Genomic DNA, 27,815 nt, shown 5'->3' with positions numbered 1-27,815 from the left:
AATAGTGCACACCTAAGCATGCCTAAAGCATTACTGGTATCTTTAGTTTTAATAGCATAACAGTGTTCTTTAATACGTCTACTAAGCTGTCTAGTAGTCATACCTATATAAAATGCCGTACAACCAGAGCATAAAGCAATGTATACAACATGTGAAGTATTACAAGTAAACCTACCAGATACAGCAATAGTAGGATCTAAATGTGTTAAATATATGGCCCTTCACAGATAAACCTACAAGCAGAGAAATTTAAACATTTGTAAGTACCTTAGGTTTATCTGATCTAGGAAGGGGGAGGACAGTGCCGTCATGCTGTAGTAAAGCTTTCAGACTACCAGATTTTTTTACGTACAGAACAAGGAGCCTTCCCCAAAATTCTTGACAAATCACTACCACTAATTATTTTCCAATTATCAGTGATAATGTTTTTAATCATGGCACTGACTACAGTTTTTACTGTTAAACCAGGAATTAAAATAGGCGGAAAGTCCAGAGATCTCACGCTAGATCTCAAATGCTAAACTGACTAATAAAATGTCTGGATATCATGTAGCCAAAAAATAAACTGATGATAAATGCTATTTCCATGAAAAAAATCCTCATTATTAGTTAACAGAGAGGCTCTAATACTGTCCTTTCGGGATGTTACATCTCAAAAAAGCAGGATGGTTACTCTGATAATGTAAATATTTACACAAGTCTTCTGTATATCTTACTAGAAAAACTATATACCAAGCACCACATCTAGGTAATTGACCTGGTGCCCTAAACTGCTTAACGTAAATTTCAAAAAATTACTACTTTTACTTAACTGTTCTAAAAATGTTTGCTTTTTCTTCAGATCCTTTAATAATGAACAAATCAATAAAATGACAATAAAAAAATATCCTTAGCTAAAAAAATATTCGGCCAATATTCCATTTCCCACCAGGCCATGACTAAACCTGCAAAAGCAGGAGCAACTGTGGCACCTATAGCAACTCCTCTTCGTTGTTGGTAGAATTTCTTATTAATTCTAGGCAAGGCTGCTCTGCAATTTGTAGCATGTTACAGGCCACCCTCTCAAACTCAGGAACCTCACATGGCCTTCCTGAAAACATTGGAGGGGATAAATGCATCTCCAAACACCATCATACTAGGTGACTTCAACTACCCTAATATAGACTGGGAACACTACTCAAGCCCAAACACTCTAGCCCAAAGGTTCCTGGAGTTCATAAACTCAAATGCCATGGAACAACTAGTCACCATCCCCACAAGAGGAGAAAACATACTTGATCTCATCATCACGAACATGGGATCAAAATGTTCAACACCGGAAGTATACCCCTCACTGGTGAGATCAGATCATAAACTAATCTCGCTGGAGGTCCTCATCCCGCCCCACCTGAAACAAAAAGACCACAGTGAAAAACTTCTCAAAAGCCGATTTCACACTTCTAAAAACTAGTGTGGTCTCCTTTAAGGCCCCTGAGCCAGTGGTAAACATTACTCAAACCGCTGAATCACTTACAAATGCCTTCTACCAGCACCTACAGGACTGCATGGATCAGGCAATCCCAAACAAAGCCAAGACTCTCTGTACCAAAGGCAAGCGTCCAGTCTGGTGGACCCCAGCCATAAACAAGCTCTACAACAAAAGGAGGAAGCTACTACAAGAGAGAGCAAAATCCTTGAAAGGTAAGACACCTTTGATCATTATAAGTAAAAAACTAAGAGCTCTCATAAAATCATCCAAGGCAAATAAACCCACAGTTAGGACAGCTGTTTAATCTTAGCCTCACCTCAGGATACGTACCAAAGGAGTGGCGCACGGCGACTGTGGTCCCACTTCAAGGGCGGTGCCTCCACAGACCCTGGAAATTACCGCCCCATTAGCTTGACAAGCCTTATCTGCAAAGCCATGGAGAGAATCATAATGGAACTCATAAATAAAGACATAGGGAACTTGCAGACTTTGGATCCAACCCAGTTTGGCTTTGTCAAAGGCAGATCCTGCCTCTTAAACTTGGTTGACTTTTTCGAGACAGTCACCAAGGCCATTGATGAGGGAAAGGCAGTCCATACAGCCTACCTCAACCTGGCAAAGGCCTTCGACACAATACCCCACTCAGGTATCATCGAAAAACTCATCAGCTTGAATGTAAACCCATACATCACAAGATGGGTTGCAAACTGGCTAAGTGACAGAACCCACAAGGTCAGAGTTGCTGGAGCCATGTCAGACTCAAAGCCTGTCACAAGTGGTGTCCCACAGGGCTCAGTCCTGGGTCCACTCTTGTTCGGCATCTACTTTTCTGAAGTACAAGCAAACACAGGAGGGTTATGGCTGACAAAGTTTGCAGATGACTGCAAACTAGGCTATAGTCGAAAACACATCTGACACAGATATCCTCCAGAACGGCCTCACAGAAACGGATAACTGGTGCCAGAGCCATGGCCTGAAGTTAAACACCAAAAAATGCATAGTCATACCCTTCGGGAAAAACAAGGTTACCCCTAGCTACCATATAGGTGGCAATCCACTGAGCACAGAAAAAGTCATCAGGGATCTGGGGACCCAAGTTGACAGTAGCCTTCGTTTGACACTCATGCTGCTAAAGTAGTTAGGAAAACCTTCTATATTGCCCACCTCATTAAGAGATTCACATCTAGATCAAGGGAGGTCATCGTCCCCCTGTACTCATCACTCATTAGACCTATGATTGAGTACAATGCCCCGTTTGGAATGTATCTGACCAGACACCTGCTGCAGCTTGAAAGGCCCCAAGTTCCTCACCAAAAGGATAAAGGGTCTCAAAAATATGTCTTATGCTGCCCGACTGAAAGAACTCCAGCTCTATTCAGTCTCATACCGCTTGCTCAGAGGTGACCTGTGCCTGACATACAAGGCCATGTCAAACCCAGATTTGATGAATATGCTTCACCTCAAAAAATCTAGATCCCTCAGAACCACAAGGGCGGGAGACAAACCTTGACACGGTTATAAATAGAACGTGCTGGAGGGACAGATTCATCACCCAGAGACTCCCTATGCTGTGGAACAAAATCCCGGTACATGTGAGGCAGAGCACCTCGCTGGCCTTGTTCAAGAGGAATCTTAACCAATGGATGGGAGATCGCAGATATACCCCAGGGATTACTTCAGTGTCACTGCTTGACAGAGGCACAGAAAAATGATAGGCATAGTTTTTATTCAAACTAAAGGGGTGGCGAAAGCCACATAACTATGGGCTAGGCTTATAAATGCCCTTGGGCAGATAGCCTAGTATGAACCTATGAACCTAAATACAAAAACATTTTTCTCCAACACAAGTTCTAACATTGAAACACAGGTCTTCACTAAACTCTGACCACACCGTGTACTTATTCAAGAAATTAGCAACATATTCCAACCTCAACTCGAGAGGTACAGAAGTATATAAAGTGACCACATCTACAGTTAGTAGAAAAAAATTATCACTGAAAACACCACGGCTCTCTTCCAAATAAAACATTCTAACAGATTCTAAAAAAGACCAAGAGAGTCTTTTATATATGAAACCAAGCCTTGCACTAAAGGGTGGAGTAATTTATCCAAATATAGGGAAATCCCCTCAGTAATACTTCCAGCAGAAGAGAGAAAATAGGCCAAAAAGGGGTGTGGGGGGGGGGGCTGGTAACATTTTTATGTACTTTGGGAATTCCAAACAAAACACCTACCCTAGGATGATCAACTGAAAAAAAATCATAAATCAGGTAACAGGCTCAGCATTCATAAAAAAAGAAAATCATAAAGCATATTTAATATACTTCGATCAATATAATCAAAACTAACCTCATGGTATTCTTCAGGATTATTCAAAAGGGTTTCCATAGCTTTAACATAATCCCCAGTGTACAACACCCCCCCCCCCCCCCCAATCGGCCTTCACAAATCTCAAATCAGTTCTGCTGGTCAGCTCAGTTAAGTGCCTTACTTTCTTTCCTTTGATAAATTAGAAAAATAATGTGCAGGTTTGTTAGCCAAATAAAGATCTAATTTCATTAGAACAGAACATCTCAAAAACTTAAAGTATTATGTAATGTAGGATTAAAAATGGAAGGTTTTCTAATAACAGTGTTAGAAGCAACATCAACATCTTTAAAAACAATCACATTGTTTTCTTGTACATAATTTCAAATTCAACAATGTATTAGCCAAGTCAGCACTTTTGTTCAGAATGAATCCCAAACAGAGCTTCAACAAATGTTTTTGTTCAAGAGATAACTGTATATTAGTCAAATTGTATATTTTAATCAAAGAGCTCACTTCAGTGTCCAAAACAGTAATGGTCTCCGAAAGCTGCTCCTGCCTCGATTCTGGTTCTGCCTCACCGCTTTGGAGATGTTTTTCCTGTTTTTTGAACCATTACTGCTGTTAATGTTCTCCGAAGCCAGAACTGATTTATTGAGGTCTGAAGCTAACTGTGTCATTACTGCAGTCGCCATACTAGAAACTCCTCCTTACTGTTGGAATACAGCTTCCGGCGTCTTAGCTCGAGACCGGGATTTCTTCCTGCTAAAATTGAGGCACTACCCTTTCTTACAGCTGAGCTGCAACATGCCTATTAAATCCACTGTTATTCTGTTGGTAAAAGGACTTGTAACTCGTGTTTTTGAAACTAAAGTTGAAGGCTTGACCAGTATTGTATGCAGCAATATCACTATCAATCTTCTTTGATTTTCTTTGGGTAAGAACTTGCTCATATTTGTCTACAGTCTCTAGCACATACTCATACTCCTTATTTCCACTGCCACGGCTGCTTAATATATCAGTAATATTGCTGTCCAAAGCATCCATCTCAGTTCTTAATTGACCAAGCAACTGCTTATTACACTTTATTAATAATTTCAAAAATTCAAGTCCAGCTTTGTTAATCAGTCAACTCTGCAAAGGGCTCATCACGATTCACACCATTAGGAATTTTAATAAACCTCAGCCCTTTAGGCACAATTTTAGATTAAATGCAGCAGTCAAAGTACTTGTTCTCAACTATTCATGCTCTATACTTTTAAGACCCCTCTCCAAACTCACCCAGTTGGTCGGACAAATAGTCTTTAGACATGCCACCATCATCAACCGGTTGTACAACAGCAGAAAGGTTCAGGAACATAACTCAAAGCTGATGCTACGTCTTTAGACTGTCTATTAGAAACACTTGCCCCTTTGTTCAAAGCTGGTGGCGCACTTCCAGAAGTTGAAGATGAAGTAAAAACCCCAGATTTAGGGTCAAGCTCATTGTTGCAAAATTTTAGCCAACACTGCTAAAGACTTCTGAATATTGCCTAATTCAGAAGTAAAAGCAGCTAATGACGGCTGCTGACTGTCCATAACTGAAAGTAAGTCAAATCCAAAAGGTTGTCCTCTGGGGCACAAACCATTCACAAAAACTATAAAACCCAAAATGGCACTGGGTGTAACTAAACAAAAAAAAAAACAATGACAGCAGAGGAAAAACTCCAAATAGCGCAGCAAAGTTTAATCAACGCTTTAAAACTTCAGAATAACTACACAATAAAATTAAGCTGTTTAAATACACTCCATTCTGATTAAAATACACCAATCATTCAATTAGGGAAAATTACCAAGATCCCATCACAATGTTCATTCTTATAAAAAAATGATACTGTCACAGCCCAGGTGGACTGTCAGCACCCAATCTTAATTGACAAAAGGTCTCCATTTCAACCTTATTTTTTTATGTTTCCCCCTCTCAAGTCTTGTATTCTAAAATTGAAAAAGAAAACTTAACAGTGCACACCGAAGCATGCCTATATAAAGCATTACTGGTATATTTAGCTTTGATAGCATAACAGTGTTCTTTAACACATCTACCAAGCTGTTTAGAAATCGCACCTATATAAAATGCCGTACAACCAGAGCATAAAGCAATGTATACAACTGCAACAATGTCTTATGTCCATATCTGCCAAGCTAGCCACACAGGCATTAGGAAAATTGCATATCCATGTTGTCAGGACCTGTATTAGAGACGGACTACTACGGTTTAGGGAATTGGATTTGCAGGAGACCCTAGAGTGGTGTCTAGGGTTAAGGCTAGAAGTGTTTTAGTAGTATTCAACATACTAACTAGTTGTTCTAAATTTAGCATTCTGCAAAGCCTTTCTGTGTTACAGGTTAAAGTCCCAAGCACCAGCTTTATAGGCAAATTTTACAAAGTTATTGCTAACGACAGCTGCACAGTGAGCAGCTCCATGCAAACTCAATTTATTGCAGGACAAGGAAAAAAACCCAACTTCTGTGCCTCTGGCCAATAATGGACTTATACAGAGCTCCATGGAGTGCTTCTAAGCTCAGGAATACCAGGTAAACACCTTCTTTCACAAGACGGATGATGGAATTTCTTAATGTAAAAAGAACAGCAAAAGTAGCTGTCAAGTGCAGATTTACACTAAACTACATCCCTAAAAAACCCTCTGGCCAATCAAAAAATACATCACTCGTCCTAGCTCTGGCAGACCAGGCTACCTTTCTGCCACAAGCAGGGCTGGAGGAAAGGCATAACGGAGATCCAAGGGCCAATTGTGCATGAGTGAATCCCTTGGGCTGTCCCCCAGAGGTAGATTCAGGGCAAAATAGCTTCTGCATTTGGCATTCAGTGGTGATGCAAAAAGGTTGCAGCAAGGCTGACCCCATTTGTGGAAAATCATTTCTGCCACTACTTTTGAGGGACCACTTGTGGGGTAACAGAATTGCTCTGCTCAGTTTGTCTGCTATCACGTTGGATTTCTCCGGGATGTGCTTTGCTATCAGAAAGCGCCCGGTGGATACAGCCCATTGCCAAATTCTCAAGGCTTCTCGGCATAAGAGGCAAGACTTGGTTCCCCCCTGTTTGTTGATGTACCAGACCACCGACATGTCTGTCTGGATCACAATAGTCTCCCGAGGCAGAGAGTCGTGAAGCGCTGCAACTCTAAAAGCACCGCTCTCAACTCCAGGACATTGATGTGCAAATGAGATTCCATCTCTGGCCAGGTACCTTGGGAAGTTCTTCCCTTTAAAAGCCACCCCCCCACCCTATCAGGGAAGCATCCATGGTCACCATGTCTACGGGAGGGGGAAGTACAAATGGTCGACCTATAGTCACCTGGAGACTGTTCAGCCACCAGAGAAGGTCCTTCTTGCAAGCGTCTGTCAGTAGGATCTTGAAAGACATTGGGAGCTGTTGATAAGACCACTGGGTGAAAAGCAACCATTGGAGTATCCGTATGTGCATCCGTCCCAGGGGAACTGCTATGAGGGTAGCTGCCGTGGTGCCTAAAAAGTTTTAAAACCTGAAAGGCAGGTACTCTTAGCAAGCGGGACGCTGGATTTCGGAGAGAGCTCTCTTTCTTGAGGTAATCTGACCAATGCGGTGGTGGTTTCTAGAACTGCTCCGATAAAGGAGATATGCTGCGATGGTAATGAGGCAAAATTTTCAAAATTTATGGTCATTACTAATTGAGAACAGAGATTGATCATATGATCCCTGGAAAGAATGAGTTTATGCCTGGTGGTGGCAGACAGGAGCCAGTCGTCCAGATACAGAAACACCCGGAATCCCTAGACGCCTCAGGTGAGCCGTAACCAAGGTCATGCATTTGTTGAACACTGGGGGCTGAGGTGAGACCAAAGGGCAGTGCTCGAAATTGGTAGTGACTGGCCCCCAGCCGGAAATGCAAATCATCTCTGAAGGTCTGGCCATTTTGATGTGGTAGTACACATCCTTGAGATCTAAAGAGCACATCTAAAATCGGCCATTCCCAGGAACGGGATTATTGACTAAAGCGTGACCATCTGGAACTTTTCCAGAAGCGTTTAGCTTGCTGAGGTCTAAAATGGGCCTCCAGTCCCCCATTTTCTTTGGAACTAAAAAGAATCTGGAGTAAGTTCCGGATCATATCTGGTCCGCCGGGACTGGCTGGATAACTCTTTAGCAGCTTTTGGATTTCTATAGCTGCTTGATCCTGCAGACTGGGTGGAACATCTGGGATTCTTGTTCTGACTGGCGGGGATTCTGAAGGAGATGATGTAACCTCTGGCAACTATGCTTTTTACTAAAGAATCTGATGTAATTCCTAGCCAGGCGTCTGGGCACAAAGCTAAGCGACCCCAGACTGCCTCCAGAGTAGGACAGTCGGGCCTCCTCTCAGGAGCGCTGATGAGGCTTGCCAGAGAACTGCTCCCTGTTGCCCTGGTTTTGCAGACCCCCTTTTGCTGCCAAAGCGGCGTCTTCCATTATTGCCCCCTCCTCTGCACCCAAATGGGGGTTTCACTACGTTTGTTCTGGAAAGCTCCTTGGGACTTCCGGAATCACATTTTTCCACCTTTCTGCCCTTTGTGGTATGGTCTAGTAGGGGTGGAAAAACGGACTCCTACGGCAGAGTCTTTCCTTCCTGCTCACACCTAGTGAGAGTCTCCTTGACTTGGGGCCCCAACAAAGTAGAGCCATCAAATGGGGTGTTGACAATGGAAGACTTGAAGGCTTCCGCAAAGGAGCATAAGCGCATCCAGGAGCTATCGCTGAACCTGCTGCTCGACTTGACCCATCGGCTGCATAGGAAATGAGCCACATAGACGAGCTGACAATGGAATTAAGGGTAGAAAGCTGAGCAGTCACCTTCTCAGAAATAGCCTCATCTGTGTTACCCTTTAGAGTATCGCCAAGTTCCTGGAGGAGATCTCTGAAGATGGGTAAAATGGGTTAAGTAGTTAAGCGATCTCATGGCAAACGTCGCACAACTAAAAACGCATTTCCCGTATCTGTCCATAGTCCTAGAATCTCTATTAGGAGGATGGACAGTAGAAGAGCTCTCTGACATTTCTTTCTTGGAGGCCGCCGCCACCACCATGGCATCAACAGGGACTCCATTAGTGAGGTACAATTTGTCTTGAGGGGACGTGATGAACTTAATTGGGCCTCAGAGGGACTGGTTCCATGGAATCAGGAGACTCCCAAGCCCTTCAAGCAACCAGAACCATCAGTTCGAAGGGTGGAGTAACCCAGGAGGTGGAAGATTGAGACCCAAAGGCCTTCAGGAGCACTGACTTATCCTCAGTAGGGGTAAAGTACAGTTTTGTACCTACCATAAATGTAGATGTTCGAAGATCCACATTGCTGCAGTCCTTACTTATGGGTAGTCCGCTGTCCTCGGTCGGCCCGAATACCAAAGTATTAGGCTGACGTCGGTCATGGGCGCTTAGATCTGACATCAGAGCGTCAGGGTATAAAGGCGCATGACCGACGTCATATCCTCAGTCTTTTCTTGCCCCAGATGTCAGAAGGCCAAACCAGAAAGGCCACAGCCAAAAACAGAATACCTCCCAAAAACATGCCCAACAACAACCATCACCTAAAGCATAACACCAAGTCTAACTACAGTGGGGAAGGAGGGAGGGTAATTGGACTGCAGCAATGTGGATCTTGAACATCTACATTTATGGTAGGTACAAAACTGTACTATGTTCTTCATCTCACATTGCTGCAGTCCTTACTTATGGGTAGAATCCCAAAGCAACGGGAAAGGGAGGATGGTAAAAATCATAAAGCATTAGGGGCCGCTAAAATGCCCTGTAAAATTGCAGTGGCAAATCCAGCCCTAGACTTAGAATAAAGAGGAAGGTGGTAATGTTTAGAAAAGGTATGCACTGAACTACCAAGTAGCTGCCTCCAAAATGTCTTTTGTAGCTACCCCCCTTAGAAAGGCCGTAGAAGTAGCAGTAGCCCTAGTGGAATGAGGCCTGATTCCAGCAGGAATCTCCTTACCATGATGGGAATAACAGAAAGAAATACAAAACCCAATCCATTTAGAAATAGTTTTGAAACAGGTTTACCCTGCGAACCCAAAGCAAGAGAAACAAACAATTGCTGAGACTGTCTGAACTCCTTGGTTCTGCTCAAATAACGCAACTGCCTGTGAATATCCAAAGTATGCAAAATTTTCTCCCCTTTATTTTGGGGGTTTGCATAAAAAGTAGGCAAATGAATAGTTTGATTTAAGGCCACACTAGAAACCACCTTAGGCATAAAGGATGGATTAGTACGCAAAGATACCCTATCCTTATGAAAAATCAGGAAAGGCTCCACTGTCATGAGGGCCTGTAATTCAGAAACCCTTCTTGCAGAGGTAATGGCCAACAAAAAAGCAGTTTTCCATGACAAATACTTTAACTCGGCAGTAGCTGCAGGCTCAAAAGGTTGTAGAGTAAGTTTTTCCAACACAAAATTGAGATCCCAAGCAGGAGTAGGAGCTCTACGTGGGGGTCTTATATTCTTTGCCCCTCTAAGAAATTGCTTAAACCAAGGATGAGAGAATAAAGGAGGGTCACAATCATAGTGAGCAGAAATGGCTGCAGCATGGACCTTTATTGAGGAGAAAGACAAACCCTTGTCCAATAACTCAGTAAGATATTGAACAGAAACACTTAAATCAGGTTTGGAGACATCAAAGTCCTTTCCTTTGCTCCAAATAAAAAATCTCCTCCATTTATCAGCGTAAACTTTCCTGGTACTAGGCCTCCTGGCCTCCAAAATAACATTCAAAACTTGTTGTGGAAGCTGAGACCCTCCAGAGTCTAAAACAGAATATGCCAGGCTGTTAGATGTAGAGACTGAATCTTGACATTGAGGAAGTGACTGTCCTCTTGTGACAAAAGGTGCGGAATCAAAAAAGAGGCCATGGAGGTTCTCGTACTAAGCTCCTCAGTAGTGGGTACCAGTGTTGTCGAGGCCAATCCGGTGCTATCAAAATCATGGTTGGCTTGTCTTGTCTGGCCTTCAAGAGTACCTTGGGAAGAAGAGGCAGAGGTGGAAAGGCATATACATGCAGATTGTTCCAACTGAATGATAGAGCGTCCACCTTCCAAGCTGTGTGATGAAACATTTTTGTGCAAAACTTTGGCAACTGGTAATTTAGTGGAGAAGCGAACAGATCTATGTCTGGAGTTCCCCATAACACTGTCAACTGTTGAAATACATGAGGATCCAATTTCCACTCGTGAGGATCCACTATTTGTCTGCTCAATACATCTGCTAAGGAGTTCTGTGCTCCTGGTAGAAACCTTGCCTGAAGATTGAGGTGTAGATTGAGAGCAGTTTCCCACAGAATCATCACTTGCCTGCAAAGAGGGTAAGAATGGGTTCCCCCCTGCTTGTTGATGTACCACATGACAGTAGTGTTGTCTGTTTGAATCAACACCTGCCCTGGGTGAAGTAAATCTTTGAAAGCCATCAATGCAAACTGGACTGCTAACATTTCCTTCAAGTTGATATGCAAATGTTGGAGTTTGACAGGCCACGTGTTTTGCACCCATTTTCCATTGAGGTGTGCTCCCCAAGCCTTGTCCGAGGCATCTGTCGTTAGAATCTGACTCGCCTCTGGCCGGGTCACAGAGTCCCTTGTTTAGGTGACATTCCTGAGCCCACCACAAAAACTCCTTCCGAATGCAAGGTATTATCTGAATGACAGTGTCTAGATCTTGGCAGTGCTGTGTCCATACATTTTTGAGATACCATTGAAGCTTCCTCATATGCAATTTGGCATTGGGAAGCACCAGAATACAAGATGCCATGAACCCCAAGGCTTGAAGGACTGTCCTTGCAGTCAGCCTGGACCATAGAGACAGTTGAAGGAAATAAAGAGAAAGGCTTCTTTGTTTGTCCGGGGTCAAAAAGGCCATCTGGGAAGCTGTATTCAGTCTCACACCCAAAAAGCACATGTCCTGAGAGGGTACTAGACTGGACTTTGTTTCGTTCACAGAATACCCCAGGCATCTTAACACTGCCATCACATACTGTAGATGAAGAAGTTCGTCCTTTTCTTGTGCAATAATCAGGCAATCGTCCAAATAAGGATAAATCTGTATTCCTCAGTCTGAAAAATGCTATCACTGGAGCCAGAACCTTTGTGAACACTCTGGGCGCAGTAGATAAGCCAAAGGGCAATGCAGAGAACTGATAATGTAAATTTCCTGCCCGAAAACGCAGGTACCTCCTGCAACTGGGCCTGATAGGAACATGAAGGTAAGCCTCTTTGAGGTCCAGAGTAACCATCCAGTGATCTTTTCCCAACAGAGGTAAAAGTTGTTGTAAAGTCAGCATCTTGAACTTTGTAATGTCCAGGTAACTGTTGAGGATAGATAAATCCAAAATTGGTCTCCACGTGTTCCCTTTCTTTGGAACTAGAAACAGGAGAGAATAAAATCCTAGGCCCACTTCTGACAGAGGAACTGGCTGTATAGCTCCTATTTGAAGAAGTAAAGAAATTTGTCTGCGAGCCTCTATCCTTTGCCGAGGGACGTCTGGCATGCCTTTGAAAGGAGGCATGGTATGGAAATAGAACTTGTAACCTCGGTTTATAATGTCCAATACCCATTTGTCCTGGGTGACTAAATGCCAATTTTGCTTGAAAAGAGCCAACTTTCCTCCCAAAGGAGCTGCCAGGCAAGAAGAATCTGGCAGCTGAAAATGTAGGTCATTGGGCCTGTTTACGAAAGAAATGGCCCCTGCCCTCACCAGCAGATTGAGCAGGTGAACTCCATTGTCTCGGCCTGAAAGTACTCTGAGCTCTACCCCTACCACGCCTAGATCTACTCCTAGACTGAGAATCAGAAGAAGGGTACGTCCACCCCTTAGTAGGCCAATTTCTACTAAACTTTGGAGGTTGTACCTGCAAAAAATCTTTAACAGTCTGCATAGACTTAGCCTTGTCTTCCATTTTCTTTAAGACTGACTCCACAGGAGGACCAAACAAAACTTCAGACTGTAAAGGGGCATCCAGAATTCTAGACTTAACATGCTCAGACAAATTCTGATCCTTAAGCCAGGCGTGCCTATGAATAACTGAACCAGTGGCAGCCACCCTAGAAGAAGCCTGTAAAGCATCAAAACCACATTGCAAAGAGTGCTTACCCACCTGTTCAGAAACATGCACTAAATCCTGCAATTCTTTACACTCTATGCCCTCTGCCAAAGCATCCACTTTAGACCTTAGCTGAGAAAGGAGGAAATTCTGATACTTCAACATATGAAACTGGCAGTTCAAAGCTCTCATTGCTAAAGTAGAAGAGGTATACACCTTCTTACCCCATCTATCCAAAGCTCTAGCTTCCTTATCCAGAGGAACCAGATTCTTAACAGAGGCTCTAACACCCTTAGGCCCCTGACTAATAGTTTCTGGGTCCGCCCTAGGACTCTTATACAGATATTTATGAGCCTCAGGCACCCTGTAATACCAGTTCGGTTTAACTGGGGCAGGAGGCACAGAATCTGGATTAAGGGAAGCTTCCGAAAAAACATCTGAAACAACATCCAAAACCGGAGGTATAACTAAGGGTCTATGCTGTGGTAAAAACAAGAACTCCCTAAGTCTCTTCCGTGAATCAGAGTAATCCTGTCCCTCCCACTGAAAATGCTCCCTCATGGAATGCAGAGTTTCTGAAAATGAAAAATCCTCTGGAGGAGGAGAAGGAGAGGAATCCTCTGCATCAGAATCAGCATAAGGAGGGAAATCTTGAATGTCTTCAGCAGAAGACTCTGAATCATCTGAGGCCTGCTCCAAACTTTCCAACTCTGGCTCCATCCTGGGCCTTTTATCAGGAGGGGGAATAGAACCTCTAATTAAAGTAATCAAATCCTCTGCCATTTTAAGCATGTGCTTTTAGGCACAGACCCTGAAGAACCAGAACTGACACCAGAGGAAGGCAAGACAGACCTGCCCTTAGAAGGAGCCTTAGAAACAGTAGCAGAAGGCCTAACCACCTTAGGCATAGAAGGGAGAATAGTAACCTGAGAGGCCCCTTCCACCTGACCTGCCTCCTGAGAGGCCACATCCTGTAAAATCAAAGTTTCCCCCTGGGACTCAACAGAAACTTCAGCCGGATCCACCTGTTCAGCTGTAGCTTCTAAAGGTCCGGCGTCCAAACGACGAATCATCCTGCCTAGGCTTTAAAGATTTGTCTTTGCGCTTCTTAGTAGAAGCGGGCGTCGGAACATCCGACGGCATATTATAATTACACCTCTTGCCAAAGACTAACCTAGCGCAATCTAACCTCAGTTTTATAGTGTGCTTATTAAACCTAGCACAAAACCGACACCCGACTACGTCGTGCTCCGGTCCCAAACAAGGAATACAAAGCGAGTGGTAATCCCTATGCAGTATCTGTTTCCCACAAGAAATACAATTATTCACTTTTTCTGACATCCGGTAAATAACTGAGGCAAGAAAAAACAAAAATATTCCCCAACGGGGTACTTAGCCCAACTTGGTATCGGTCTGAAACTCCGAAAACGAAAAATTTCAGAACGCCGAACGGCACTTGCAACGCTGCTTCTGCATCGGACCATGCGGCAAAAAAGACTGAGGATATGACGTCGGTCATGCGCCTTTATACCCTGACGCTCTGATGTCAGATCTAAGTGCCCATGACCGACGTCAGCCTAATACTTTGGTATTCGGGCCGACCGAGGACAGCGGACTACCCATAAGTAAGGACTGCAGCAATGTGAGATGAACATCTGACTGCCAGTCACCCCTCCGTTTCAGTATTTCCAGGATGTCTGCAAAGGAAACATCCTCCGAGGGGGACTGTGGGGACCCTTCTGATTCCTCTAAGTCGGTGTCTGATGTCAAGGATTCCAGAGGGGAATCCAAATGCCTCCTCTTGCAAACTCTTTCTGGGGACCTCATCAGTGGGAGCGTCTGAAGTCTCAGAGCAGGGTTCACCCAAAGGGGTTACCTGAGACTCTGGGTCTCGACTCTTGGTAGGAACCTGCAATGTATAGGCAGAATGCGGTATTTTAGGGGAGGAAGAGAAGAGACCTGAGGAAGCGAGTCTTGGCAGACATTACCCTCCTCATTGCATTGCATCAAAGGCACCGGAGTCTCGACCCAAAGGATCCCGCCTGCTCAGAGGAAGGCGGCGGCTTCCCTGGTGCCGAAACCAAGGGCTCCGAACCAGAGGACGGATCAATGCTCATCTGCGCAAAGGCCCAGAGAGGAAGGGTCGGAACAGACATCAGTTAGACCCCCCGCCCCCCCGGAACAGACGAGAGAGCGTCAGCTCAGACTCTGAATGGCACCGAATAGATCAGGGTCGACTGAGCCGAAGTCACTGGGACAGGACTCTGCTCCACGGGTTCCACAACCATCAGATCTTCCACCTGCGAAGGCCTAGGTAAACTCAGAGGAGTAGTCAGAGGCAAAGGGACGGTAGTAGGAATCGAACCCAGTTGGGACAAAACCAAAAGTAATTTGGCCAATGCTGGGTTCTCTAAAAGCCTCTGCACCACACGGTCCACATAGATGTCTGAAAGGGTCCTAGAACAACAGGTTGAAGGGACTGAAGAACCCACAGATCTAAGTATTGGAAACTTAGACACCAGCTCCAGCTCACAGGGCTGGCTCCGAAACATCGGTTCGGTGCACGGCTCAGATAACTTGGGAACCGGCGACTGCACCTTAACAGAGGTGCTTGGAACAGAGGGTTCAGAGGACACCCTTGAAGACATGGAGGTCTCGTCAGTCTTATCTAAGGCTTCCTGAAATTCAAATTTCAACAGTCCTCTATCAATTAAAAAAAAAAAAAAATAAGAAGAGTGGCAGATAGAACAATCCTCCTCCTCTAAGTGCACAGGTCCTAGACAATATACACAGGGCACATGATAGTCCATAATGGACAACTTCTGCCCAGTTAAACCTCTTGAAACCTGACTTCTTTCTCTTTTTGGTCAGACATATTAAGCAGCACACAATTCAGATCTCCGATATGAAACAAAAAAGAGTTCAAAAACTGTTCCACCAGCACACAATTATCTAAATATTTATAAAAAATATTTATGGCAAATAGCAAAGCACACTATCTTAAGACTAAGTACAAAGGGATAGGGAAATCAAGTTGACAGAGCCCTGTTCAACTACAGGAGTGAAGCACAGAAGTGCCTAGACAAAAACAAAGGCAAGGTTTAAGAGCAACTGCTCCAACATCAACAGCTAAAATCCACACAAGAGGGGCACAGCCCTAAAAAAAAAAAATAAGAGGAACAGATCATCAATTAACTTTCTTCCTAACTGCAATAAGAATATATACTCCATGAAAACTCACTACAAATTGTCAAGACAGAAAGAATTATACTGGCACGAGCGCTCTGAAGAACTTGTGATCCATTGCAGTGGCAAACTAGATCTGGGGTTAGTCAGACCATCATGGGATAGGGACTGTGTCTTGAGCTACTCTGAGATCTTGGGCTTGAAAAGCAGCCGGCTGAGAGCCGAAGGATCGGCTCCGTACCCACGTGCAAGAACAAACTGCGAGATTGAACAACTTCACATCACGAGTTCTGAAGCTTTCCAAATTTCTGTGCCTTTTAAGGATCTGGAATTCCCCCTTCACAACAGAACTACACTCACCACAAATGTTTTCATTCAAAAATGCTCCAATCCTTTCTAGTGTTGGTCTGTACCTACTTGTTCTTTCAAGGTTTCACCTGCTAATCTTTCCAAGTAGGTTTCACCTGGTAATCTTTCAATGTCCCACATAATAAAAACACATCTGTTAAAGGCTTGGTATACTATAAATCAAATTGCTCAATATAAGTGACCTCGAGAGCACAATTCTAAAGTTTGCATCTCTGAAAGAAAGACCAAGAAAAGCAAAACAATAAAGCTCTGGACGGCACTTAAACAAGCAGATATTTAATAAAACATGTATACAGACTGCATTAACATCACACAATACATTTTCGTTTCCATCACTTCCTCAAATGTGAGCTGGTAAAATACAAAATCCATTATATATTGTGTACTCTGCCTTAACCAATCACAATACAAATTAGTTAGTTGATTAAATGGGTTGTGAAAATTCATACAAATACAAAATGTTCATACAACAGACCTGGTACCCTAAATGTTTAAAATTAAAATATACACCCAATTACAATAAAAATACAGTTAGTAAAAAACAAATAAAAACAATGAAACGGACACGTTAATATACTGCTTTTCCATTCTTTCAATTCATCTAGCACCATCTGGTGGTCAAAGTCAAAAATTCATAAGAAACCACCATATCTTAAGACATACCTAAAAATTTTATGTGCATTTGAAAATCAAAGATATGTATATAATATATATATGTTGTATAAAAAAATCGTATTAAATTACAGCTGTCAAAATGTTTTAAAAACTGTGTGTGGACATTAAAGTTTTGCTGATCTCAATTTCAGAAGGGCTATAGAAATATTTTCATTAAGGCCTGGAACTTTATTCACCTCCAGGGTTAACTGCCAGTATAGCTCTCTATATTCAATTTTTTCCTCCCAAAGGCCGTCCCTTGCATCAATGTTCACTCTCAATAACAAAAAATACAATTTGTGCAGTGGAACATCCCTGTGTGTGCTTATAAAGTGTATTGGTTTCCTTTTTAACCTGAATATCGTACATGTGCTCACAAATTCTTCTACATAATTTCATTTAATTCAAATGGGAATACTTTCACCAGATAAAGGGAGTAACAATGGGGGCCGCTTGTGCCCCTACATATGCTAATCTGGTATTAGCAAAGTGGGAGGAAAAAAACTATATCACGTTTTTAAATGAAAGTACTGATTTTTTTAGAATTTACTTTTGAGTGAGGACATTCTACAATTTTCGGACATCGAAATTTATTAAAAAAAAAAAAAAAAAAAACCACACATTAAGTTTAGGAAAGAGACTCATTCTAAAGTTTAGGAAAGAGACTCATTCTAAAGTTTAGGAAAGAGACTCATTCTAAAGTTTAGGAAAGAGACTCATTCTAAAGTTTAGGAAAGAGACTCATTCTAAAGTTTAGGAAAGAGACTCATTCTAAAGTTTAGGAAAGAGACTCATTCTAAAGTTTAGGAAAGAGACTCATTCTAAAGTTTAGGAAAGAGACTCATTCTAAAGTTTAGGAAAGAGACTCATTCTAAAGTTTAGGAAAGAGACTCATTCTAAAGTTTAGGAAAGAGACTCATTCTAAAGTTTAGGAAAGAGACTCATTCTAAAGTTTAGGAAAGAGGCTCATTCTAATTCTTATTTACACTATAAAAGTGCCCACCCTATGTATTAACAAGAGAAACATGGTTAAAGGCCAGCACATTAGGTCATGTAGAATGGCTTCTAATGATGATGACTTAACGGAATGAACATTCTTAGGAATATGTTCAAAAGTAGGAGCTACCCTGACTAGTTGTTAGAAAAGACTGAGAATGAAGTGTTGGAAGGTAGGAGGGGGGGGGATTTAAAATCCTTGGGTGTATATTTATCTGAGAATGTGGTAAATGAAAAACGGATGAAAATTTTGGTAAAGCCTTGGTCCTAGAATATAATGCTAGTTTGAAAATAGTGAGGGATGTTATGGAAAGTGAATGGAACAGATTTATGGCCTTCAATGATTTGGACAGTGTTTTCAGACAAGTTGAAGGTAGTTTATAAGAATTCAAGCAACCTAAAAAAGTTGTTGGAAAGAAATCAAAATATGTGGGATTCCAATGGCGAAACTAAAAGGAATATTTAAATGTGGCCATTGTTCGCATTTTAATAAAGAAAGTTTTTTTTTTAGAAAGCAGAAATATAAAGTTAAAAGGAAAGGATTACAATAATTGCAATTTTAAAGGCCTGGTATACCTGGCATTGTGTCAGGTAGGTTAGGCTTTTTACATAGGAAAAACAGAACAAATTGAAAAAAAGAATTTATGAGCACATGTATGATTATTCAGGTTAAAAAGGAAACAAATGCACTTTATAAGCACACAAAGGGATGTTCCACTGCACAATTTTTTTTTTTTTTTTTTTGTTATTGAGAGAGTGAACATTGATGCAAGAGGCGGCCTTTGGGAGGAAAAAAACTGAATATATAGAGCTGTACTGGCAATTAACCCTGGAGGCGAATAAATTTCCAGGCCTTAATAAAAATATTTCTATAGCCCCCCCTTCTGAAATTGAGATCAGCAAAACTTTAGTAATGTCCATACAAAGTTTTTAAACATTTTGATGACAGCAATCATTGTAATTATTTAATATTACGATTTTTTATACAACTATACACATCCGATTTTAAAATTCACATTAAATTTTTAGGTATATCTTAAGATGAGGTGATGTTTATGAATTTTTAACTTTGGCCACCAGGTGGTGCTAGATAATTGAAAGAATGGGAAAGCAGTATATTAAGGTGTCCGTTTCATTGTTTTTATTTGATTTTTACTAACAGTATTTTTATTGTAATAAATTGGTATGTGTTTTAATTTTAAACATTTAGGATAACAGGTCTGTTGTATGAACATTTTGTATTTATATGAATTTTCACAACCCATTTAATCAACTAACTAATTTGTATTGTGATTGGTTAATTAAGGCAGAGTACACAATATATAATGGATTTTGTATTTTACCAGCCCACATCTGAGGAAGTGATAGAAACGAAAACGTACTGTGGGACGTTAATGTAGTCTGTGTTTTATTAAAACGGCTTGTTTTTTTAAGCGCCGTCTAGAGCTTTATTGTTTTGCTTTTCTTGGTCATCATTTGGCTTTACAAGTTGCAGTTTGGTGACCTTGTGGTTTTATTTCTCGGAAAGAAAGCTTAAATTTCCTCTGTACATTCATATTCTTCTCAATACTGAATTCCAAACCACAGTAGCACAACTCCATTACAAGTCTATAAATGGAATCAGTGTAAATTTAGTATCAAAACAAGACGCTGACCTGCTATTCTCAGTTAACCCAGCACCAACTATAACTTCTACATCCATATTATTCTCTTACCTTGGGTAACACGCCTCCTATCACACTAGAATACTCCATCACTCTCAACTTTACGATTTGTGTGAATCCAAATCCCACTTAAGAGGTAGCATATAATCATGTTAGTTAAGAATATTTGGTACACCAGAACAAGTTAGGAACATTCAGAACAACCAATCCTAACAATGAACCTCCACAGCAATACTGTTACTGCTCTCCAAGTCACACAACAGGCTCTTTGTACCACTTTTCCTCAAGGCAATTGGCAGGTACAGATATAGCTTATAGCTTATCTTTTAAGATTCAAAATTTCATAACATTTACAGCCCACTTTAAGTTAATAAAAACAGCTAACATGATGCGATTAAAATCTGTCATCCTAGGTTATGCCCCAGGACACTTGGTATGCTATGCCAGACCCTGCTAGGAATTCCAGTATCTTCCTCCTCATGACTCCCTACAAATAAACATAAAACATCCAGAAGCCTCAACAGCATTGCCTTCCCATTCAACAGATGTGTATGCGTAGCAGCAAAAAAGTACAGTTTTGTACCTACCATAAATGTAGATGTCCGAACTGGATAGCATCTGCAGTCATAACAAGTGGGTTGTCCTGTCGTCAGGCAGCCCTGCAGTCGGCCGGATTCCAAAGTCCGGGTCCGGCTTCGGCTGATGTCGCACTCCACCCGACGTCATCTCTGTTTGTCTTCGGGTATAAAAGCATCAGCCGACGCCATTTTCCTCAGTGTTTCTTGCCCCAGATGCCAGTAGCCCTCTTGCAGGCTAAAATTTGGATAGATGCCAATGTTTCCAAATAGATAGAGGTAAACACAAAAATAAGCATATATGTACATATATACAAACAAATACACCATGAAAGACTCCCCCCCAACAGCTAGCTATTAGGAGGGTAAACACCCTAGGAGTACCACAGAGGGAAGGAGGAGGGTAATCCTGACTGCAGATGCTATCCAGTTCGGACATCTACATTTATGGTAGGTACAAAACTGTACTATGTCCTTCATGGATGCATCTGCAGTCATAACAAGTGGGTAGAATACCATAGCCAACTAGGGAGGAGGATAAAAGTAGATTATGGTGTGTTTAGGATCCCTTGCAGTACAGCAGTGGCAAACCCTGCTCGGGATCTGGAATATAGAGGCAAATTATAATGCTTGGCAAATGTATGCACGGAGGTCCAAGTAGCCGCCTCAATAATGTCTTTGGTTGCCACTCCTCGTAAGAAGGCTGTGGTAGTGGCTGTTGCCCTTGTAGAATGAGGTCTTATGTTCTGTGGAATTGGTTTTCCATGGAAGGAGTAACAGTATCGTATGCAATTTCCTATCCATTTGGAGATTGTCTGTTTGGAAATAGCTTTTCCTTCCCTTCCTGTTGCATAGGCTACAAAAGTTGGTCAGTCTTTCTGCTGTTTTTGTTCTGTCCAAGTAGTAGCGTAGCTGTCTATGTACATCCAAGGTATGCAGTATTCTTTCCCTCTGTTTTGTGGGTTGGGAAAGAAGGTAGGTAGGTGGATTGCCTGGTTTAAAGATACTCTGGATACCACCTTGGGCATAAATGTAGGATTAGTCCTCATGGACACTATCTTGGTGGAAGATTAGGAAGGGTTGCACTGCCATTAAGGCCTGTAGTTCTGAAACCCTCCTTGCTGAAGTAATTGCCAGTAGGAAAGCAGTTTTCCATGACAGGTGTTGTAGGTCTGCTGTTGCTGCTGGTTCAAAGGGTGATAGTGTCAACTTTTCTAGCACAAAGTTTAAATCCCAAGCTGGTAATGGTGGTTTCCTTGGAGGTTTTACATTCTTGATTCCTCTGAGGAACTGCCTGAGCAAAGGGTGCGAAAAACAGGTGGATCAAAGCTGTATTCTGCTGAAATAGCTGATGCATGTATCTTGATGGAGGAGTAGGACAGGCCTGAATGAAGAAGTTCGCCAGATACTCCAGAATGTTAGGCATATCTATGTTTGACACATCTTTTCCTCTTTCCGTACTCCAAATGACAAACCTTTTCCATTTTCCAGCATAGTTCCTTCTTGTTGAAGGTCTGCGTGCTTCAAGAATAATGTCTTTAACTCTTTGGGAAAGTTCTGGATTAGCTGCTGCTATGTGATGTTCCATGCAGTCAGTTGCAGCGTTTTAGGTTTGGATGTATGATGCTGTAGTTGTTCTGAGTTAACATCAAAGGCATCAGGGTATTGGCCACATATTGTTCGAGACATGCTCTTCAGTAGTGGGTACCAGTGTTGTCTTGGCCAGTTTGGAGCTATCAGGATTATCCTTGGACGTTCTTCCTTGATTTTTAGTAGTACCTTGTGTATCAAAGGAAGAGGTGGGAATGCATATGCTGTTAGGCCTTTCCAGTTGAAGGAGAGTGAGTCCACTTTCCATGCTAGTGGGTGGAATGTCCTTGTGCAGAATTTTTTGAGTTGGTGATTGAGAGGTGATGCGAATAGGTCTATCTGTGGCATTCCCCATTTCTTTGAGATGGTCTTGAAGATGTCCGGGTGCAGCTTCCATTCGTGGGCATCCGAAGTGGTTCTGCTTAATATGCCTGCTAGAGTATTGTCTTTCCCCGGTACAAATATTGCCTGTAACTGAATGTTGTAGCTGAGTGCCAGGGTCCACAGCTCCAAGGTCATTCTGCATAAGGGGGTATGAATGAGTGCCTCCCTGTTTGTTGATGTACCACATGACTGTGGTGTTGTCTGTCCTTATCATCAACTGGCCCTCTTTGAGGAATGGTTTGAACTTTTGGATTGCCAGTTTTACTGCCAGCATTTCTTTTAGATTGATGTGCAGGTGAAGTTGATCCTGTGTCCACAATCCTTGCACGCATTTGTCCAGCATGTGGGCCCCCCATCCTAGGTCTGAAGCGTCTGTTGTGATGGTCTGGCTTGGTTGACATCTGCGAAAGGGTAGGCCTGGGTTTGACTGGCATGCCTGAGCCCACCATAGGAACTCCTGTTTTAAGCATGGAATTAGTGGGATTTCTGTTTCTAGACTGTGTCTGTGTTGGGACCATAAATTCTTTAGGTACCACTGTAGTTTCCTCATATGTAGTCTGGCAAATGGGACCAAGATTATGCATGATGCCATGAAGCCCAAGGCCTGCAGAACTTTTCTTGCTGTTAACTTGTTCAGTTTTGTTAGTGCCAAGAAGTAAAGAGGAAGTTCTTTTGTTTTTCTGTAGTCAGGAATGCCATTTGTTGTACTGTGTCCAATTCCGCCCAAGAATGTCCTTGTTTGGGATGGTATCAGCCTTGACTTTTGTAAATTGACTGTGTATCCCAGTCCTTGTAGCAAGTAAATGACCCTTTGTAAATCTGTTGCCAGCTTGCTTTTGTTGTCCCCTTGTAGCAGGCAGTCGTCCAGGTATGGGTAAATTTGAATTCCGTGTAGTCTGCAATGGGCGATTACTGATGCCAGGCATTTTGTGAATACTCTGGGCGCAGTAGATAAGCCAAAGGGCAATGCTGAGAATTGATAGTGCTCTGATCCTGCAAGAAATCTGAGGTATCTTCTGCAGATTGGTCGAATGGGGACGTGCAGGTATGCCTCCTTGAGATCTAGAGTTACCAGCCAAGACTCCTTGCCCAGCATGGGAAGAAATTGCTGTAGGGTCAGCATTTTGAATTTTGGGACAAGATGTATGTATTTAAGGTGGACAGGTCGAGAATTGGTCTCCAACTTTTTTCCTTTCTTGGAACTAGGAATAGTCTGGAATAGAACCCCTTTCCTTGTTCTGCTGTTGGCACTCTTTCCACAGCTCTCATGTTTGCTAACACCATTATCTGGCGTAGAGCCTCTGTTTTTTGATTTGGAGGTAGATTTGGCATTCCTCTCTTGACTGGTAAAGTGTGGAAGTGAAACCGGTAACCTTGATCTATGGTTTGTAAAATCCACTTGTCTTTTGTTATGTAGTGCCAGTTCTTTGAAAATAAGGTTAACTTTCCGCCTAGAGGAGCTGCTATTTGTTCCCTGGTAGGCGGAGTTAGGATTGAGTCACTGTGGTTGTGCTGAAGTAGTGGCAGTGGCTGTGTCTGTGCCTCTGTTGTTACCTTGCCACTGTCAGTCCTCTGTAGGCACCTCCTCTGGATTGGTTTCTGCCTCTGGAACGTCTATTCCTGCCCCTTTGAAATTTTGTGGAGTCAGGAAAGGACCAATTTTTGGCAGGCCAGTTCCTGCTAAACCTTGGGGGTTGAACCTGCAAGAAATCTTTAACAGTTTGAACAGATTTTGCCTTTTCTTCCATTTTCTTCATAACCTGCTGGGCAGGTGTACCAAACAAACTTGTCTTGTCCATAGGAGCATCTAGCAACTTAGCTTTAACATGATCCGGTAAAGCTTGTTCCTTTAGCCATGCATGTCTTCTTATCACGGTGCCTGTCATGGCTGATCTAAATGAAGCCTCCAGTGCATCATAGCCACATTTTAAGGAATGGTTGCTAACCTGTTGTATGTTATTTACCATCTCTAATACATATTTCTTATCAAGAGATTAATCAGTGGTTAGTTTTTTAGTTAACTGATCAAGCATAAACTCTTGGTATTGTATCATGTGAAACTGACAGTTTAAAGCTCTAGCTGAGAGAGTACCTGAAGTGTAGACCTTTTTACCCCATCTGTCTAATGACCTTGCTTCCCTTTCAGAAGGAATAGGGTTTTTAGCTGTGGTCGCGGCTACTGCCTTGGGACCCTGGGATATAGTTTCTGGGTCTGCAAGTGGGGCCTTGTAAAGGTGGTGATGAGTATCTGGCACCCTGTAAAATCTGTCTGGTTTGGCAGGGGCTGGGGGTAAAGAATCTGGAGCGGAGCAAACATCATTGAAAGCATCATCCACCACAGACAGAACAGGAGGTATAGCTAAGGGCCTGTGCTGTGGGAGGTGCAGAAAGGTCCTAAGTCTTTTTCTGGAGTCTGAAAAATCCTGTTGCTGCCATTGGAACTGTTCTCGCATGGCATGCAAGGTTTCCCCAAAGGAGAATTCTTCTGGTGGGGAAGCAGCTGGAATGGATTCTTCAGCATCAGAATCTTCAAAATTGGAGAAGGGAGCCTCTGGCTGGTCAGTTATGTCTGATTCATCAGCAGAATCATCAGAAGACACTGGCTCAGGGGGCTCTGCCCTAGGTCTCTTCTCTGGGGGCTGAGAGGCCCTGTCTGGGTGAGATTGAGATCCTCTAATTAAAGAAATTAAATCTGCCAAAGAAAGCATTTTCGAACTAGAAGAGGGCCTGGATGTGGGGGGTTTAACAGGCACTGATTTAGTAGTCTTGGCTGCTTTGGCCCTGGCGAAGGCCTTAATGGACATGGCTGCTGGAGGCCTAGCAGCACCACGTGCTGGGGTAGAGACATCCAAGGGGATGGTGTCTGATAAGTCAACCACCGTAGTGGGTAAAATTTCTGAGGTCGATTCAAGAGCTGTAGCAGGGGCCTCAGTTGTAAGAACAGGTTCAGCTGTACTTTGATCAGTTTTCTCGGTTTCGGCCGAAACCGAGACATCGCGGTTTGCTTTACCGTGGTTTCGGCCGAAACCGCGGACCGCGAGTGTCGGTCTTTATCTTTGTGTTTTTTGGTAGATTGGGTAGTCGGAGGATCCGACGGCATAATGTACGCAAAATCAGTACCGAAAAACTGTTCTGCAAACTCCGACCGACGCCTAAGCGTTCGTCGGTTGAAAGAGGCACAGGCCGAACAGGCTGCTACGTCGTGGGCTGGGCCTAAACAAGGCAGGCAGTAAGAGTGGAAATCTTTATGAGGTATTTGTTTCCCACAGGTTAAACAATTGTTAACTTTTTCTGACATCGGCTGAGGCAAGAAAGAGTCCCCAACGGGGTACTTAGCTTTAGAAGTCTTCGAAGTAGTATTCGGTAGAAGTAATCTCTGGATCCGACCGACCGGCACTTGCGAACAGCTTCTGCTTCGGGCGCCACGCGGCAAGAAAGACTGAGGAAAATGGCGTCGGCTGATGCTTTTATACCCGAAGACCAACAGAGATGACGTCGGGTGGAGTGCGACATCAGCCGAAGCCGGACCCGGACTTTGGAATCCGGCCGACTGCAGGGCTGCCTGACGACAGGACAACCCACTTGTTATGACTGCAGATGCATCCATGAAGGACATCCAGAGAGTTTCCAAACACGGCAAATGCAATCTTTGCTGTTTTGTTGATTCTTTTATTTTAAAAAGTACAAACAGGTAAGCGCTTTCACAGAAACTATGCTTCATCAGACCATGTTAAACACAATGTAACAGATGACTATTTAAATGTTACAGCAGCCAGTCAAGTACAAGTTTGTTATCCGTGAAAGCGCTTACCTGGTTGTACTTTTTAGAATAAAAGAATCAACAAAACAAAGCAAAGATCGCATTTGCCGTGTTTGGAACCTCTGTGGTTGTTTTTGCTGCTACTATTCTTTTCCTCTGTGGTTCCTTTATCAGAAACGAGGTCACTCATATCCCATATTCTAGATGTGTATAGATGTGTATGCGTACTCCATTTCATTTTCTTCAACATGTAATTTTCTTTAATGAAAGACGAAGCAGGGAAAAAAAAAATGGCTTCTCGTCAGGAATGATTTACTGCAAAAATGGACAAGTTTACTGCCGGTATCACAGTACTAACGCTGAGTAAAATATAAACTTACTTTTCAATTTTATTAGCTTTAACAATTTCTTCGAAGACTTTTTAAAATTCATTAACATAATACCCTGCTAAAACCTTTGAGGTACAGGTTAAGCAGATAGATCTGACAATGCCTTTTCCTTACTCTTGTAAACTGTTTAATTACTTACTCTTTCCCAGTCTCTATGGCTTAACATTGCAAACACTCCTTTTATAAACGTGAGCCAAACACAGGAGAAAATTCCTTAATTGACAGTCATAGCTATAAGGCCACCGGTGTGGTTGGTATTTCAAAGCCAAAGTCACTGCGCAAGGCTTTCCATGAAAATTCTACATTAGCCAAAAGTTAAACATTAAATCAGATCTGCTTAAGCAACAAGCCTTTCAGCACTTATTACTGCAATTACCATAATAAAGCCTGTTCATTTCCAATACACTATGAAAGAAATTAAAGCGTTTCCTCATTTATTTTGTAAAATGTTTGGCCAATTCCCCCAATACATCCCCCTTAATGCAATTCGTCATCTTTCCTGATTGGAAATTTATAAAAAGGCATTTGTCTAAAACATACTCATCCACATTTCTCAATTAAAAAGCAAAATATATCGTCTTACCAATACTGTAGATACATGGTCAATTTTCAAATTCCTAATAAAAATACAATACCTTTAAAGAAACCATTGGGCCAAAACTGTTAAAGATTTTACAATACATTCACTCTGCAAGGTACAATGGTACTTATGGATATGCAACAGCTGCATTACCAAGATGAAAATTCACATACTGCCATATCACTACTTGCTTTCATGGACTACAGATTAATGTCTAGCCTGATGTAGGTAACGTACACCACCTAATGGCAGCAACTCCAGTTGGACAAGTATACTTGCTACAACAGTATAGATACCCGAATCAAGATAACTCTGCTACACATTCATTTTAACTGTGAATTAGCAGCAGGTCTGTCCTTGCTCGACTTTCCAGTGCTATGGAGATTTCCACCACACAGTCTCTTCCCCATACAAGGGCAGCAGAAGGAATGAAGAGCAACCTGAACCATCTAACTTTCTGGAACAGAAAGCTGCCAACTAGTACACCTAAAAAATCTGGGAGACCAGGCTCCTGGCTGGACCAGTCAGTCTAAATCCCATTCTATGAGGCACTGGCCTGGCAGGCACTTCTAATAGAGAATTAGATGGGTAGCAAAACTGCCTCCCCCATCTGCCTACTCTGACTAAGCAAGTCCTTTAACCAGACAAGGACTCTGGGTCACCTATGAAGGGTGCATTTGTGCCTGGTTGGTTTAACGAATTAAAAAGTTAACCTCCTCAAATTCCTTGAATGCTGATGGTATCCAAATGTGTAACCTAAAGGGTCAAAGAGATGGAGTGAAGGGA

At 42.5% G+C, this 27,815-nt stretch overlaps 1 protein-coding gene across 1 annotated transcript in view; it reads right to left on the bottom strand.

Annotated features, from left to right (window-relative positions):
- The window catches only part of LOC122816335 (selenide, water dikinase 1-like), a gene marked incomplete in the record, with an annotated part of 527,394 nt that overhangs the window by 213,993 nt on the left and 285,586 nt on the right, over positions 1-27,815 (bottom strand).

The sequence above is a fragment of the Protopterus annectens genome, chromosome 12.part0 (assembly GCF_019279795.1).
Source record: "Protopterus annectens isolate FY-2018-M chromosome 12.part0, PAN1.0, whole genome shotgun sequence".
NCBI classification, from domain to species: Eukaryota; Metazoa; Chordata; order Ceratodontiformes; family Protopteridae; genus Protopterus; species Protopterus annectens.
Note: the sequence above shows the minus strand (reverse complement) of the source record. Positions and strands in the feature narration are given on the sequence as shown.